We start from the raw sequence: 13,834 nt of genomic DNA on the forward strand, positions 1-13,834 counted from the left end.
ATAATATCCTTAACCTTATTACTCATTGTAACTATTTGCTTTGCCTTTATCCTTCATTTTTTTCAGTACAACTGATTATATTTCCTGTTTCGTTCTTCACCTTTGTTAATTAAGTTTTAATTCATATCATGTAAATTCTTATTCAGCTTTAACTCTCCTCTCAAGACACCCTTGAAAAAGAGGTAGCATTGCAGGAAACGTTTCCCACTAAATTTTCGCGTCATGCCTTCGCCTCCAAACATATTGCTAACTTCCACACTTTTTCGCTATTTGATTTCCTAGGTAGTTCCTTTCTCACATTTTCTTTACAAACAAAAATTTTCTTTTTCGAACTAAATAAATATTTATTGCATAAGTAAAAATATTATTCTTGAGATAATATTATTTATTTAGTGTCCGTCTAGAACAAAATTTTTCGCCATAAAAGCTATATATATATATAATTATTTTATATAAATAATACATTTTGATATTAATTATATAAATTATATTGTTTTAATTTCGCATTATAAAATGCTGAATTAATATAAAATTATGTATTAAATTTCAGTAGTCAACGTCAACAAAAAATATTTTAAGAAGCTTCCTTTTTTTTTTAAATAAAGAATTTTATTTTATTTTTTTGAATTTTTATTTTTAACTTACCCTAATCTAATTTTATATATTAGTTTTTTTCTTTTACACCGATTTTTTCCCCCTATCTTATTAGAGGAGACCGGGGTTATTTCGGACATGGGGTATATCCGGACAGCCTTCGTATTTGAAAACTATTTGACCTTGAGACTTAAAATATATAACAATAATATAGGTTTATATTAAAAAAACTGTTTTGTGATAAAAGAACGTTGGAAAACTTTTAATTCAAAAAAACCTTTTTTTTAATAACTAAATGTATTTTAAAAAGGTGTGCTATATGTAGAAACTAGATACTACCTCCGGGGATATGCCACTATATTCAATTTTAAATTTTTTCAAAAACTTATTAAGCTAAGAACATAATTCAAATTTTATTAAATAGTTCTCTGGAATAAAGTTTATTTTATTGTAAATAAGTCTATTACTAAAAATCGAAAAGAGCTATAAAAGAAATTGCTGTTTTTTTTTCTTTCAATTTTTTTTTCATAGATAAACATATACTCCCTTAATATTTTTACAAATCAGACTGGAAAGAACTAAGAGTTATTAAATCCTATATTATACTAATATATAGTAATTTCATTTTTTTAAATTGGGCATTATGCAAAAAAAAGAAGAAGTTAAAACTAAAATCCTAAAAAAAACCCCTGCATTTTCCTGAATATTATAGCAATAAATACATTTACTGAATTGTACATTATTATTATAAAAACTAAAAGCGCCTTAATTTGGTAGCATTAGAAGGAACAATTAATAATGATTTTATAAATAGTAATAAGGTAATAACCAAGAGCAACAGTCGTCATTGTTTATTCAGAAATTTTACAACTTTTAATTTGAAATAAAAAATTTGTTTTATTTGGGCCAATGTAGTCCGCCTTGGTTCATCAAAAAATCTATAAATATTATATATATCCATGATGTCATCGCCGAGGTGGTGCAGTGGTGTGTGATGAAGACTTGTAAATCGAAGGTCCCAGGTTCAATCCTGGGAAGGAGCTTAAAATTTTCGGGTTTTTCTTCGATGGTGCATGGCTTTAGACATATGATATGATAAATTTATGAGCTGGGAAATGCCACCCCGGTCACCGACAGGCTTGGACAGCCGGGTGCTAGGATACTTGTCCAATAAAACCCAAAAAGAAGGCCAGCTGAACTCGTGTTCCTCAGAAAGAAAGGAATGAAGGAAAAATTTAAGAAATTTTAAAAAATTGTCTAATAAAATAAGTCAAAATAAAAAATTATAAAAAAAAATTCGGTATTAAAAAGGTCATAAAATCCTTGTTTATTCCAATTTAAGGTCTCAACCTTGGTCACTTATTCAACCCTTAAAACGCTTTTTTAATGAAATGTGATATTTTTATTTTAAATCTTTTTAACATTGAAAGCTTTTTAAAAGCAACCTTAAAGAAGTGAGCTAAGACAAAGCCTGAAATTTTGAACATCCGTACAAATCTGGTCAAAGTTATGCAAATAGTACCGGTTTAATCCGTTTTGTTCAGCTTGGATCTCTGATATAACTCTACAATAGCTTTAATTCGCCATAAAATTTAATATAAAAAATATTTTAATACATTTTCTTTCAGTGTTTCATACTGGATTGATTTTCACTCTACTAAATTTTATGGTAAATTAAAGTTATTGTAGAGTTATATCGGAGATCCAATCAGAACCGGAAATAAATTGTTAAACCGGTAATAACCGTTATTATTTGCAGATTCATAACCAGATCTGAACAGTTAATAATTTTATCACTCAAACACCTGAACCGAATCGCTATAAATTTTTAACACTGGTTGAACTTTTTAACATAAGAAAATTTATCAATAATATCAAAGTCTATATAAGGAACCATCTTTAGATATATTTTTATTTCTATTTGAAGGGTCAACTTGTGTCAATGTTACGGAATACGTCGGTAAATAGTTCCATACTAAATGGATATTTAAAATTGATTAAAATAACTATGCTATATGTAGGCCAGTGGGCTAGAGTTGTGGTTTAAAGTTAATGCCAAATTTCACAATTTTTTTAATTCGTTTTAATATATATATATATTATTTATCTCATATGATTGACTTCTAGAAATCACATTATATATATGCGGTAGAGTTAGCTTGAAAATGAATGAAAACAATGTATATATGTAGGGCCTAAAATGAATTTGATAATTTACCTATACCTGCGTTCCATAACAAAAGCATCAATTATTCTTTAGATCTTGGAATTCAATTTCAAAAAAACTTTACTAATTATAACAAATTATATATGTATTTAAAATTCATTATCATTATTTTAGTAATCTTTGCTATCAAAATTATAACAAATTTAATACAGAAATAAGTAACAGCATTATTTAGATTACCATGACCATGAAATCTAACCTATCAAATGATGGGAAAAATTACGTGTTTTCACCTTACGCATTCACATTATTACTGTCTTCCATGTCTACGAAAAGAAGAAATGTGCGATCTATTTCCTCGCAACTTCCTTCCAGTAATTCTATCAAAGAGCTAATAAACATGGCTAAAGTTTTGGAGATTCTAAATAAGACCCAGAACGTCTCTTCAAAATTTTCTATAAAAAAAGCAGATTACACTCGCAGCAATTGAAGGATAGACAACTCAATTCAGAGAAATCCAGGAATGCTATAGGATTGATCCTTCAAACTGTGGCCATTTCTGGTAAGGCAAGAGGACTTATAATGGAAGTTTGGAAAGAGAAATATTCTATTTTTATAAATACTTAAAAGGTTACAGTATAAATGACCTAAATTTTTATTTAAATATTAACATTTTTCATATCTTTTTAAAAATTATGCTATAAGAAAAAAAAATCAAGCTTGTTGTTATTTTTGATATTGAGGCAGCAGAGTAATAAATATATTTTTTAATTTTGAAAAAAAAAAATTTGTTTTTTCTGTCAAAGTAGTTCGTCTTAGTTCATCTAAAAATTTCTAAGAAAGAAAGAAAGAAAGAAAGAAAGAAAGATGTCAATCATTTCATCTTTATATTGTTATAAGACTATAGGGCCAAATATTTTTTTTTGAATTTTTAAGGGAGAAGGCGGGGTGGGGGTGGGGGAGGGGGAGGTTGAACCCTTAAGCACCTCACTCCCCCCCCCCTCCTCATGCCTACACCTCTGCTCCTCAATATAAGAATTGAATAATAAATAAGTATAAATGAAATATAAGTTTAAAAAAAAATTAAGAAATTTAAAAAAATAGGAAAAATTGTCTGATAAAATGAAAATAAAAAATTATTATAAAAATTCGGTATTAAAAAGGTCATAAAATTCTTGTTTATTCCAGTTTAAGGTCTCGTCTTAGTTCACTTCCTTAACGCTGCTCTGCTTTTAAAACGCTTCTAATGTTAAATGTGCCTATCTTAACATTGAAAGCTTTTTAAAAAAATAAGTGAGCTAAGAAAAGGCCCTAAGATTTCCCATTCATTCTAGTATCTATCATAAAATTTAAAAGAAATACATTTTCTTTCAATGTTTCTTACTATATTGATTTTTACTTAGTAAATTTTGTGGCAGGCAATTAAAGTTTTTGTAAAGTAAGATCCAAATTGAACGAAACGGATTAACTGGTAATAACCATTGTTATTTGCAGAACTTTAACCAGATCTGGATGGTTAAAAATTTTGCCATTTAAATCTATAACCGCTAAAATGTTTTAAAAAATTTATCAATAAAATCAAATTTATGAAAAATATTATCAATCAATTTGATTGATGAGTAGGAAACCATCTTTAGATATTTTTTTTATCGCTATTTGCAGTGCCAACCAGAGTTGTTAAACGCTACTTTTAAAAGTAGTGCAATACCGCTATCGCTATTTGTTAAAAAAAGTAGCGTGCTACCGCTATCGCTATTTGTCAAAAAAAGTAGCGTGCTACCGCTATCGCTATTTGTCAAAAAAAGTAGCTCTTTATTAGCTACTATTCTTTAAAAGTAGCTTTAGCTACTTTTAAAGCTACTTTTTATAAAAAATTTTACAAACAAATTTTTTATTTTTTGCTTATGTTATTGTATAGTAAATATATAAAAGTCAACATTTATAAATATTAAAATATAGTTAGTTTTGATTATAAAAAAATTTATGTAATAAAAATAAATATTTATGGTAATTTGTTGCATTTTAATAATAAAATCATTTCAATATTATCATCCCCAAGTCTAGAGCGACGATTAGAAAGTATAAGTTTTGCCTTATTAAATAATCTCTCGACACTAGCACTTGAGGGTAAGGGCGTATTTAATCTTATATACATATTTTTTAATATAAAATAGATTATCAATAATTTTATTTGCAAGTACATCGTATGTCTGGCATCCTATTATCATTTTGAGGGCTAATGCCACAGGTCTTCTTTTTAAAGTTCTAGGGTCTAGCCAATGGCCTGTGATTCCCAAATAAGTTATATTTATTCAGATCAATTTATAAATATAAATAAGTTTTTACCTTCTGTTATGTGTTCAACTATCTCCCGTGGTACATATATATATGATATCTCTGATATCTCTACTATTAGAGCATCTTTCATCATTTTAAAGTTATCTGCTATTTTATTCATTAGTGTCTGGCGGCATAAAATTGTTGTACCAGGGGATAGAGTTTTAATCATCATAGTAAATGATGGATTATCAATTAAGGACATTGGCTGAACTGTATAAATTATAATATCAACAATAATATCAGCCAATTTCTGAGAAATATTGTCATTTGCATTATTAATTAATTTGGTTTGAATTGAATTAGTCTTTTTGGATGTAGAGTCGCCTATACCAAAATTATTTAGATGTTTCTCCATTTCCTTAAAACTCATGAACAGTCTTATAAAATAAATATTATTAGAATGTAAAAATGACAATTTACCTTTAGGTGTTGAGGTTATAGCTACTGGATTGATTTGAGGAAATATTTTTTTTACATTTTAAGCAAATAAATTTGAAACCAGTTTTGGTTATATATTTATTTTAAAAAATTTTCAAATCTAGGGAATGGGAAATTTGTATTATAGCTATTAAGAACATTTTCTTCCATGGTATCTTCCATTTCATTAATATCATTGTCTGAATCACTTTCAACGATTTGGATATCCATAGGCGATGACATTTTAAATTATTAACACGTGATTTAGGTTTATAATACAAATGAAAATATAAATTACAAATTGAAATTATATTTTAATTTCAAAATTAAATAATAAATCATAAAAATTATAATTAATTATGAGATTATATTTAAATTTTCATGTTTATACTTACCTTCATTTTATTTTTAAAAAGTAGCGAAGTATACAAAAAAAGTAGCCGCTATTAGCTATAGCTACCAAAAAAGTTAGCGCGCTAATTAGCGCGATAGAAGTAGCGCGCTACTTTAACAACTCTAGTGCCAACTATGCAAATTAGCTATTCTCAACCATAATTATTCTTTTTCCTTATCGATCATATTTTACAGAAGAGAATCTTAAGAATTTTATAAAGGTATTTTTTTTTAGAAGAAAATATATTATACGAGATAAATGTACTGTTTTATTTGCTGTAATAAAATCTAAAAATAAATGTTTAGATTATAATAATAACAATTTTTTTAAGATGTGATTTGTCTAAGCATAATTCTAATAAGTTTGAATTCGAAAGTTAGACATATTTTAAAGGTTCACACCAAACTGAAAATTAATTTTGCACAAATCGAACCTAAACCTAACCAATTGTGTATGCAGGGTTATGATAGTTTAATACATATCATAACAACATGAGGTGCATTTGTCAAAAATGTCTCCCCTTATTTCTATTTAGATATTAAAATCTTAACTATATATAGAATTGGAAAATAAAATTTTAAATTTAACTTCACTTTTCTTATGTCAATTTCTTATTATTGCTGCGAAATACCATGTGGTAAAATGGGTTATTAAAATAACAATGCCGGAGCAGAGTTGATATATATTAGATATAGGCGAATGCCTGAATTTGACTAGAATTTGGCTTTAAGTTAATGCTAAATTTCACAATTTTTCAAATTTGTTTTAAAATATATATTATTTATCTCATCTGATTGATTTCTATAAATCACATATATGTGAGGTAGGGTTAGCTCCAAAATATATTTAAATAGTGTATATATATGGTGATTAAAATAGATTTTTAGTATAAGACTATTTAACGGCACCTATTTCCATAACAATAGCCTTAATTTTTCGTAAATTTATATAAGAATTCAATTTAGAAAAACTTTACTACTAATAATAATAGATTGTATATATAAATGTATTTAAAATTCTTTAACATCATATTTTTAAAACCTTTATTATCAAAATTATGAAAAATTAAATTCAGACATAAGATCGAGTATTATTTACACCGCTATCACGGAGTTTAACTTATCAAATGATGGAAAAAATTACGTGTTTTCACCTTACGCCATCAAATTATTAATATCTTTCATGTTAAAGGGTGAAAGAAATCGAGCAATTTCCTCGGTATCTTCTCGTAATGATGATATCTCATCGCACTTCAACTTGACGACTATAAATAGAATCAAGAACAAAATGTCACAAGTCGCTTTAAAATCCTCTATAAAAAAAAGAAACATAGACCCGCAAAGATTGAAGAATAGGCAATCCATCTCAAAGAAATCCCTCAGTGATATAAGATTGACAATCTTTCAAATCGTGGCCATTTCCGAGGCACGAGGATTTGTAGAGGACAGTTGGAAAAAGGAATATTCTATGAATGTAGTGAATGTGAGTTGCCCAACCACATCGAAACAATACGATAATAAGAATAATGATAAAATATATGAAATGATCAATGATGTATTCAAGAACGCATCCAAACGAAAAATTATAGACGTCATTCCTAAAGAAGCCATTTGCAAACAACAACATGGCAACTCATCCTCTATGCTAACGATGGGCAGCGGTGTTCATATAAAACTTTTTTGGGATAGCGAGTAATTTTTTAAATATTTTTTTAAAGATGAATTATATATATATATTATATTCAAAATATAATGTTTAGGGTGGTAAGTAGTTCAAGACTTCCATTTTACGTTCTTGGGCCTGACATTTCCGAAAAAACGAAAATAGATGATTCTGATTACATTCAAAAGAAAATGAATATGAAGAAAAGGAAAATCTTAGCTAGAAAAAGTTATTATGCTCCTCTCAGAATGTCGATATTAGAGATTTTCCCTAAAGTCAAAGTTCAAAATACAAATGAACCACCCAGAGCAAAAAGAAGAAAATCATCACTCCGACCTTACAGTATTAAAGATAATAAAATTTCGAAATACGATAGTAATGATACGATGTTTAATAAGCAAAGGCTATTATCTTTAGACGATCAAAAATATAAGGGTAATTTTTCGCAGGACGATAAAGTTCTCTCTGTCTTTTTCTTAGTGCCAGATTACGAGATGACAATCAGTGAAATCGAAAAAAAATTTGATGGCAACATTAAATTATTGCATGAATTTTTAAGCAATCACCAGAATGCCCAGGTTAACAAATCTAACAATGGTATAATATACATGAACGTTACTTTTCCTACCACGCTACATTCGCATCTCAGAACATCTATAAAATCAATCATTAATAACAAGTTTTTTTCAGTTACAATTTGAAATTCATATTTATATTTTTTTTTAACTAGTCCTGATAAGAGGGGTTAAAGTGGAAAAGGTAGGTAAGACTATTTAAAAGTATAAGATTTTAAGATATAGCTAACCTATACCAGCCTCCATTCCCAAAGAATAGAAAAAATTAAAATTCAAGCCATTTTAACAAAATTCTACATTTATCTTTAAAATTATATTTCAAAATATAAATTATAAGCATTATACTGTAAGTAAATATCTATTTATTTTTATAATAAATGTAAGAATCAATGATATTTATGATATTAATATGTAAATTTAAATAAGATAAGTATCTTTAATTTCTCTTCCAAAAACGAAAATAAATGATTCTGATTACATTCAAAAGAAAATGAATGTGAAGAAAAGGAAAATCTTAGCTAGAAAAAGTTTTTATGCTCCTCTCAGAATGTGGATATTAGAGATTTTCCCTAAAGTCAAAGTTCAAAATGCAAATGAACCACCCAGAGCAAAAGATATCTCTTTATTTTTTTAGTGCCAGATTTTAAGGTGACAAGCAGGGAAATCGAAAACAACATTACATTGGAGAAAATTTTATATAATCACGAGATTGCTCAAGGTAACAAATCTAACTATGGCGAAAGATACACGAACGTTATTTTTTTTAACGAGCTACACTTGCATCACAGAGCATCTATAAAATCAATCATTAATGACAAGTTTCTTCTGTTATAAATTTATTTTACTATTCCTGACAAGAGGGGTTGAAATACATGAAATAGGCAAATTTGGTAGAAGAGGGACAGTAGTGGGAAGAGAAGGATAAATTAGAGTAGAGGATTTTAATGGATAGCACTATAAAAAAAATGGAAAAGATTAAAATTCAAGCCATTTTAACAGAATTCTACATATTGTATTTCATCTTTAAAATTATATTTTATAATATTAATTATAAGCATTATACATTGAAAATAAATATCTATTTATTTTTAAATAATAAATCTAAGAGTCAAGAATATCTAACACATTAATAAGTTAATTTAAATAAGATAAGTATCTCTAATTTCTTTTGAAATTGTTGAAGATTATATTGGTGCTGTTACGATAAATCTTTTATCATGTTAATGCTATGCACAATCTGGCATATGAATATATTTGAAAGTTTTATATGATATGAATAGAAATATCTTATTTTACATACTACCAGCTATGCGCAGCGCATTTAAAAACGAATAAAGCTTAACCAGTATAAATTGAATATAATCCAGAGTCGTTAATATATTACATGTTTTTGTGTATAAAGTCATTTAAAATATAATCCTAAATATTAGATTACATTTTTGTTTTTAATTTATTAATTTTTTTCAAAAACCTGAATAAAAAAAAATTTAAGTATATATTCAAAAAAAAAAAAATTTTGTTTCAATATAACACATAGATTATTGATTTATATTTCTTTATACTCAAAAATATATCTTTTTTAATGTCTTAGATGTGATTTTTATAATTCTTATGGTTTTTTGGCGAAACGTGCCATATCAGGATAATTTTATAAAAGATGAACGTAGGTAAAAAAATATATATAAAAATACATCTTTATACCAAAAATAGGGTTTCTATGCTTAGGGTTAAATAATTAGCGATAACATTGTTATCCCTTCAATCGCTTTACTCCGGCCTCCTTACCCTTAAAACTGTAAAAAGTAATAAATTTTGTAACCAATACACCAAAATCTATTCTTTCTATTGAATTCTTGCAGTTTATTTTTTAACCAATAGAAGAAGAAAAAAGGATTTGATTCTTTCCGTCTGTCAAATCCTCTTTTTTTTCTATTGGTTGAAGTAAAATATTAAAAACTGGTGGAATCGATTATTAGGTGTGTTGATATTTTTAAATTTATTAATTTTGTCGGTTTTAAGGGTGGGAAGACCGGAGTAAAGCGATAGAAAGGATAAAAATGTTATCGCGTATAATTTTTTAACCCGAGCATAGAAACCCTATATATGCTCTGAAGATGAATCCTTATATATAATTTTTTACTTATGTTCATCTTTTGTAAAATTATATAGATATCGCATATTTCGCCCAAAACCGTTTATTACCCAAAAATTAAAAATCACATATGACATATAAAAAAATATATTTTTGAGCATAAAGAAACATAAATCAATAATTTATGTGTTATATTAAATAAAAGTTATGAATAGTCTTAAAGATAAAGAATAATTGAAATTTATCACAGAGACCTTTGGGTCGGGTCGGCCTGTGTCAAATAAACCTAAGGGCTAAATATGGACCGAACATTATATTTTCTATCAGGCCTAGGCCGGGCCGGGCCAGGATTTTTAAATTTCTTTAGTGGGTTTGGGTTTGGGCATGGCTTGGGGCTAAAATATTTCCATTTAAATTTAGCTTTTTAAAAACAGTTGTTAACTCAAAAAAAATATCGCATCGATTTCTTCTAATGATAATAAATTTTAGTATCTCAAAACAAAAAGAATGGCTAAATACACTGAATTATTGTTTACATAATTTAAATTTTCAGATATAGGCTTGGGAGTAATTTTGAAACTTATTTTGGGCTTGGGATATTTTTTTAATATTAAATATGGGCCGGGCCTATAATTTAATTGGAGGTTTGGGCTGGGCCTGATCAAAAAATCCAGGCCCAGGAAGGTCTCTTTTGTGTGATGTGACAAAAACGGGCGTGAAAATGTGTGATTTTTGATAAGTTAATTACAACCTCCAATTGTATCGATTAGTTTATACTTCAAAGAAATTAATAAATGTCAAAATTGATAAAATTTTGTTCAATAAAACAATAAAAATGTGTTCAAATTAATTTTAAACACTACTTTACCCTGGTTTTTAATCATTTTACCCTGGGTATGGGGTAAAATCGCAAAAATGGCATATGCATCGGGTCTAATTTTTCAATCCCAGCACGCCCAAAATTTTTTTAAAACAATTTGTACGGGCCGGCCTTATCCTAAACAATTTTTTTTTTATTTGTCCAAAAAGCCCGACCCAAAATAAAATCATTTGTCAGCATGGCCCGGCCCGAATTTATTTAAATACAGAAAATTTAGTATATTTTTTTGATTGTAAAAAAAATTATTAGCGCCATGTTTCTTGCAAGAATTTTAAAGTATATCAATTTATTTGACAAAATGTAATATCATATTTAAAAATTTAGGCCCCGGCCCTGTTTAGACCTGAATTTTTTTTAAAAAAAATATTAAGCCCCACCCAGCCCGAACCGACCGAAATTATTTTTTTAAAAATAGGGTAGGACCATGATTTGCAGATCTCCACATTACATAATATATTATAGCTCTCACCACTTCTTTTTATTTTGTAGGTAAGGGGAATTTTAATTACTTTATCAATATCAGACTATTTGTTTGCTTTACCTCTATTTTTTTATTGAATTTATGATCAAAATATGTAAAAATTTAAATGATCCACGTAGAGTTAAATCATTCAGTTCCTATATAGATAAGCGCAAAATTATATTCGAAGGTCACCATGGAGCTCATTTAATAAGGCATATTCATAGGCATCCTTCCAAAGAACTTTAATCCCTAACTATAAAAAAATTAAAGAAAGAATGAAAGAAAAATCATTTTGCCATAAATATCAAAATCTAAATAATCATATTTCAACCACCCCCCTACCCCCACATGTTAAAATTTTTTCGAATAATTCAACTATTTGCGAATAGTTATATCCTCGAAAGTTATAATCTCGAATAATTTGATCGAAAAAATGAATAAAATAATTCGAATACTTGTAGTAAATTACTACGTTATAAAAATTTGAAACAAGCTAACTCCAAAGTTCTAAATTCTCACAAAAAAAAATGAATTATAAATATGAATAAACCTTTAGGCTAAATGAGATTATATACCAATACCAAAGCATGAACTGGTGTTATATAAATTAGTTATTATATGGAAACTAGTAAATAGCCCGTCAAAAATGACGGGAAATGAAAATTTTCTTCTTACTTTTATGCATGTTACCTGTTATTTGAAAATAATATCCAATTTTTATTCTTCTTACCCCCTCATCCCTTCAGGCCAGGTATAATCCATTAAAACTAAGTGCTATGGTTTGAGTAAAAATAAATTTAAAGCATTTACTTGATAATACCAATATTATTTGTTAAATATTACTGATTACTTATACCTAATATTTAATATTAAAAAAAATTTTTAGGCAAAGTCAAAAGCCATATTAATTATGAAAATTCTTCCAAGCCCATTAGATCATAATAATTTTGGTAGTTGAGAACTGAAATAAAATATTTAAATAATCATAATGAATTTAAAAATACAATCAAAATTCAGATTTTCATGGGCCTTGGTTTTTTGATCAGGTCAAGCCCAGGCCTGCAAAAAAATTTGTTTTGGGCCAATGTCTGATCTATAATTAATAATAAAAAAATTCTCAAGCGTCCAAGCTCATAATAATTTTGAAAAATTTTCCCTAAGCCCAGCCCAATATAATTTATAAAAATATTTTCCAAGCCCAGCCCAACCCATAATAATTTTATAAAAAAAATTTCACAAACCTGGCTAACTGATAGTAATTTTCCAAGCCTGGAGATAGGTAAATCTCTAAAAACCATATCTATTTTTTAGTCTATTTTAACCTAGCTCACTCCAACGAAGGACAACCCATTAAGACTAAGAGTGAATACTATTTTTTTGAATAAAAATATATTTAAATTAGATTTTACCTGAGGGTCATATAAATATTCTGTGTTAAATATTACACCTATGCCTAATATTAAAAAAATTCCCAAGCCAGGTCCTCGCACTAGGTTTTCTCTTACCCGCAAATGACCATAATAATTTTGATAGTTGAGGACTGAAATAAAATATATAAAAAGTCACAATGCGTTTAAAAATACAATCAGAAAATTTTTGATCAGGCCTTGCCATGTCTTCAAAAGAAATTTTCAGGCCAATTTCTAGTCCATATTTAAAATTAAAAAATTTACAGGAATCTTAGACTATAATAATTATGAAAAATGTTTCTCAAGCTATGTCCAAGTCCATATTAATGGTGAATAATATTTCCCAAGCCCAGGAAAACCCAAATAATTTATTTGATCCTGAAAAATAGGTCTGATGTAAGGGGCTTATAAGAATTAATTCTGACTAATTTCAAAATTATAATCAAATTAAGGGTGAATTTCTGATTTACCTATGATTCGAGCTCCTGGTATTTATATGAAATTCATGAATACATATTAAAGTACCATTCTGAAAATATGTTCATCCTAATTTAAATTTTAAACAAACCATTTTAAATTTTGATATTTCCAATACATGCTCACAGTACACATTGCAACAATTTTACCTCTTATACTCTTAAATTTTAATATATATATAAAATTTATTAATAAAGTATATTTAATACCATACACACCAACTAAATAATTACCCTTCAACACATGGTTTTTTGATCAGTTCTGGCTGTCTGCAAAAAAATTTCAGACCAATCTATAACCCATATTTAAAATTCAAAAATCTTAGCACCTCTATTTTAAATTTTATTTAATATGATTTCCATCA

The sequence above is a fragment of the Gordionus sp. m RMFG-2023 genome, chromosome 4 (assembly GCF_954871325.1).
Source record: "Gordionus sp. m RMFG-2023 chromosome 4, tfGorSpeb1-WG-v2, whole genome shotgun sequence".
NCBI classification, from domain to species: Eukaryota; Metazoa; Nematomorpha; class Gordioida; order Chordodea; family Parachordodidae; genus Gordionus; species Gordionus sp. m RMFG-2023.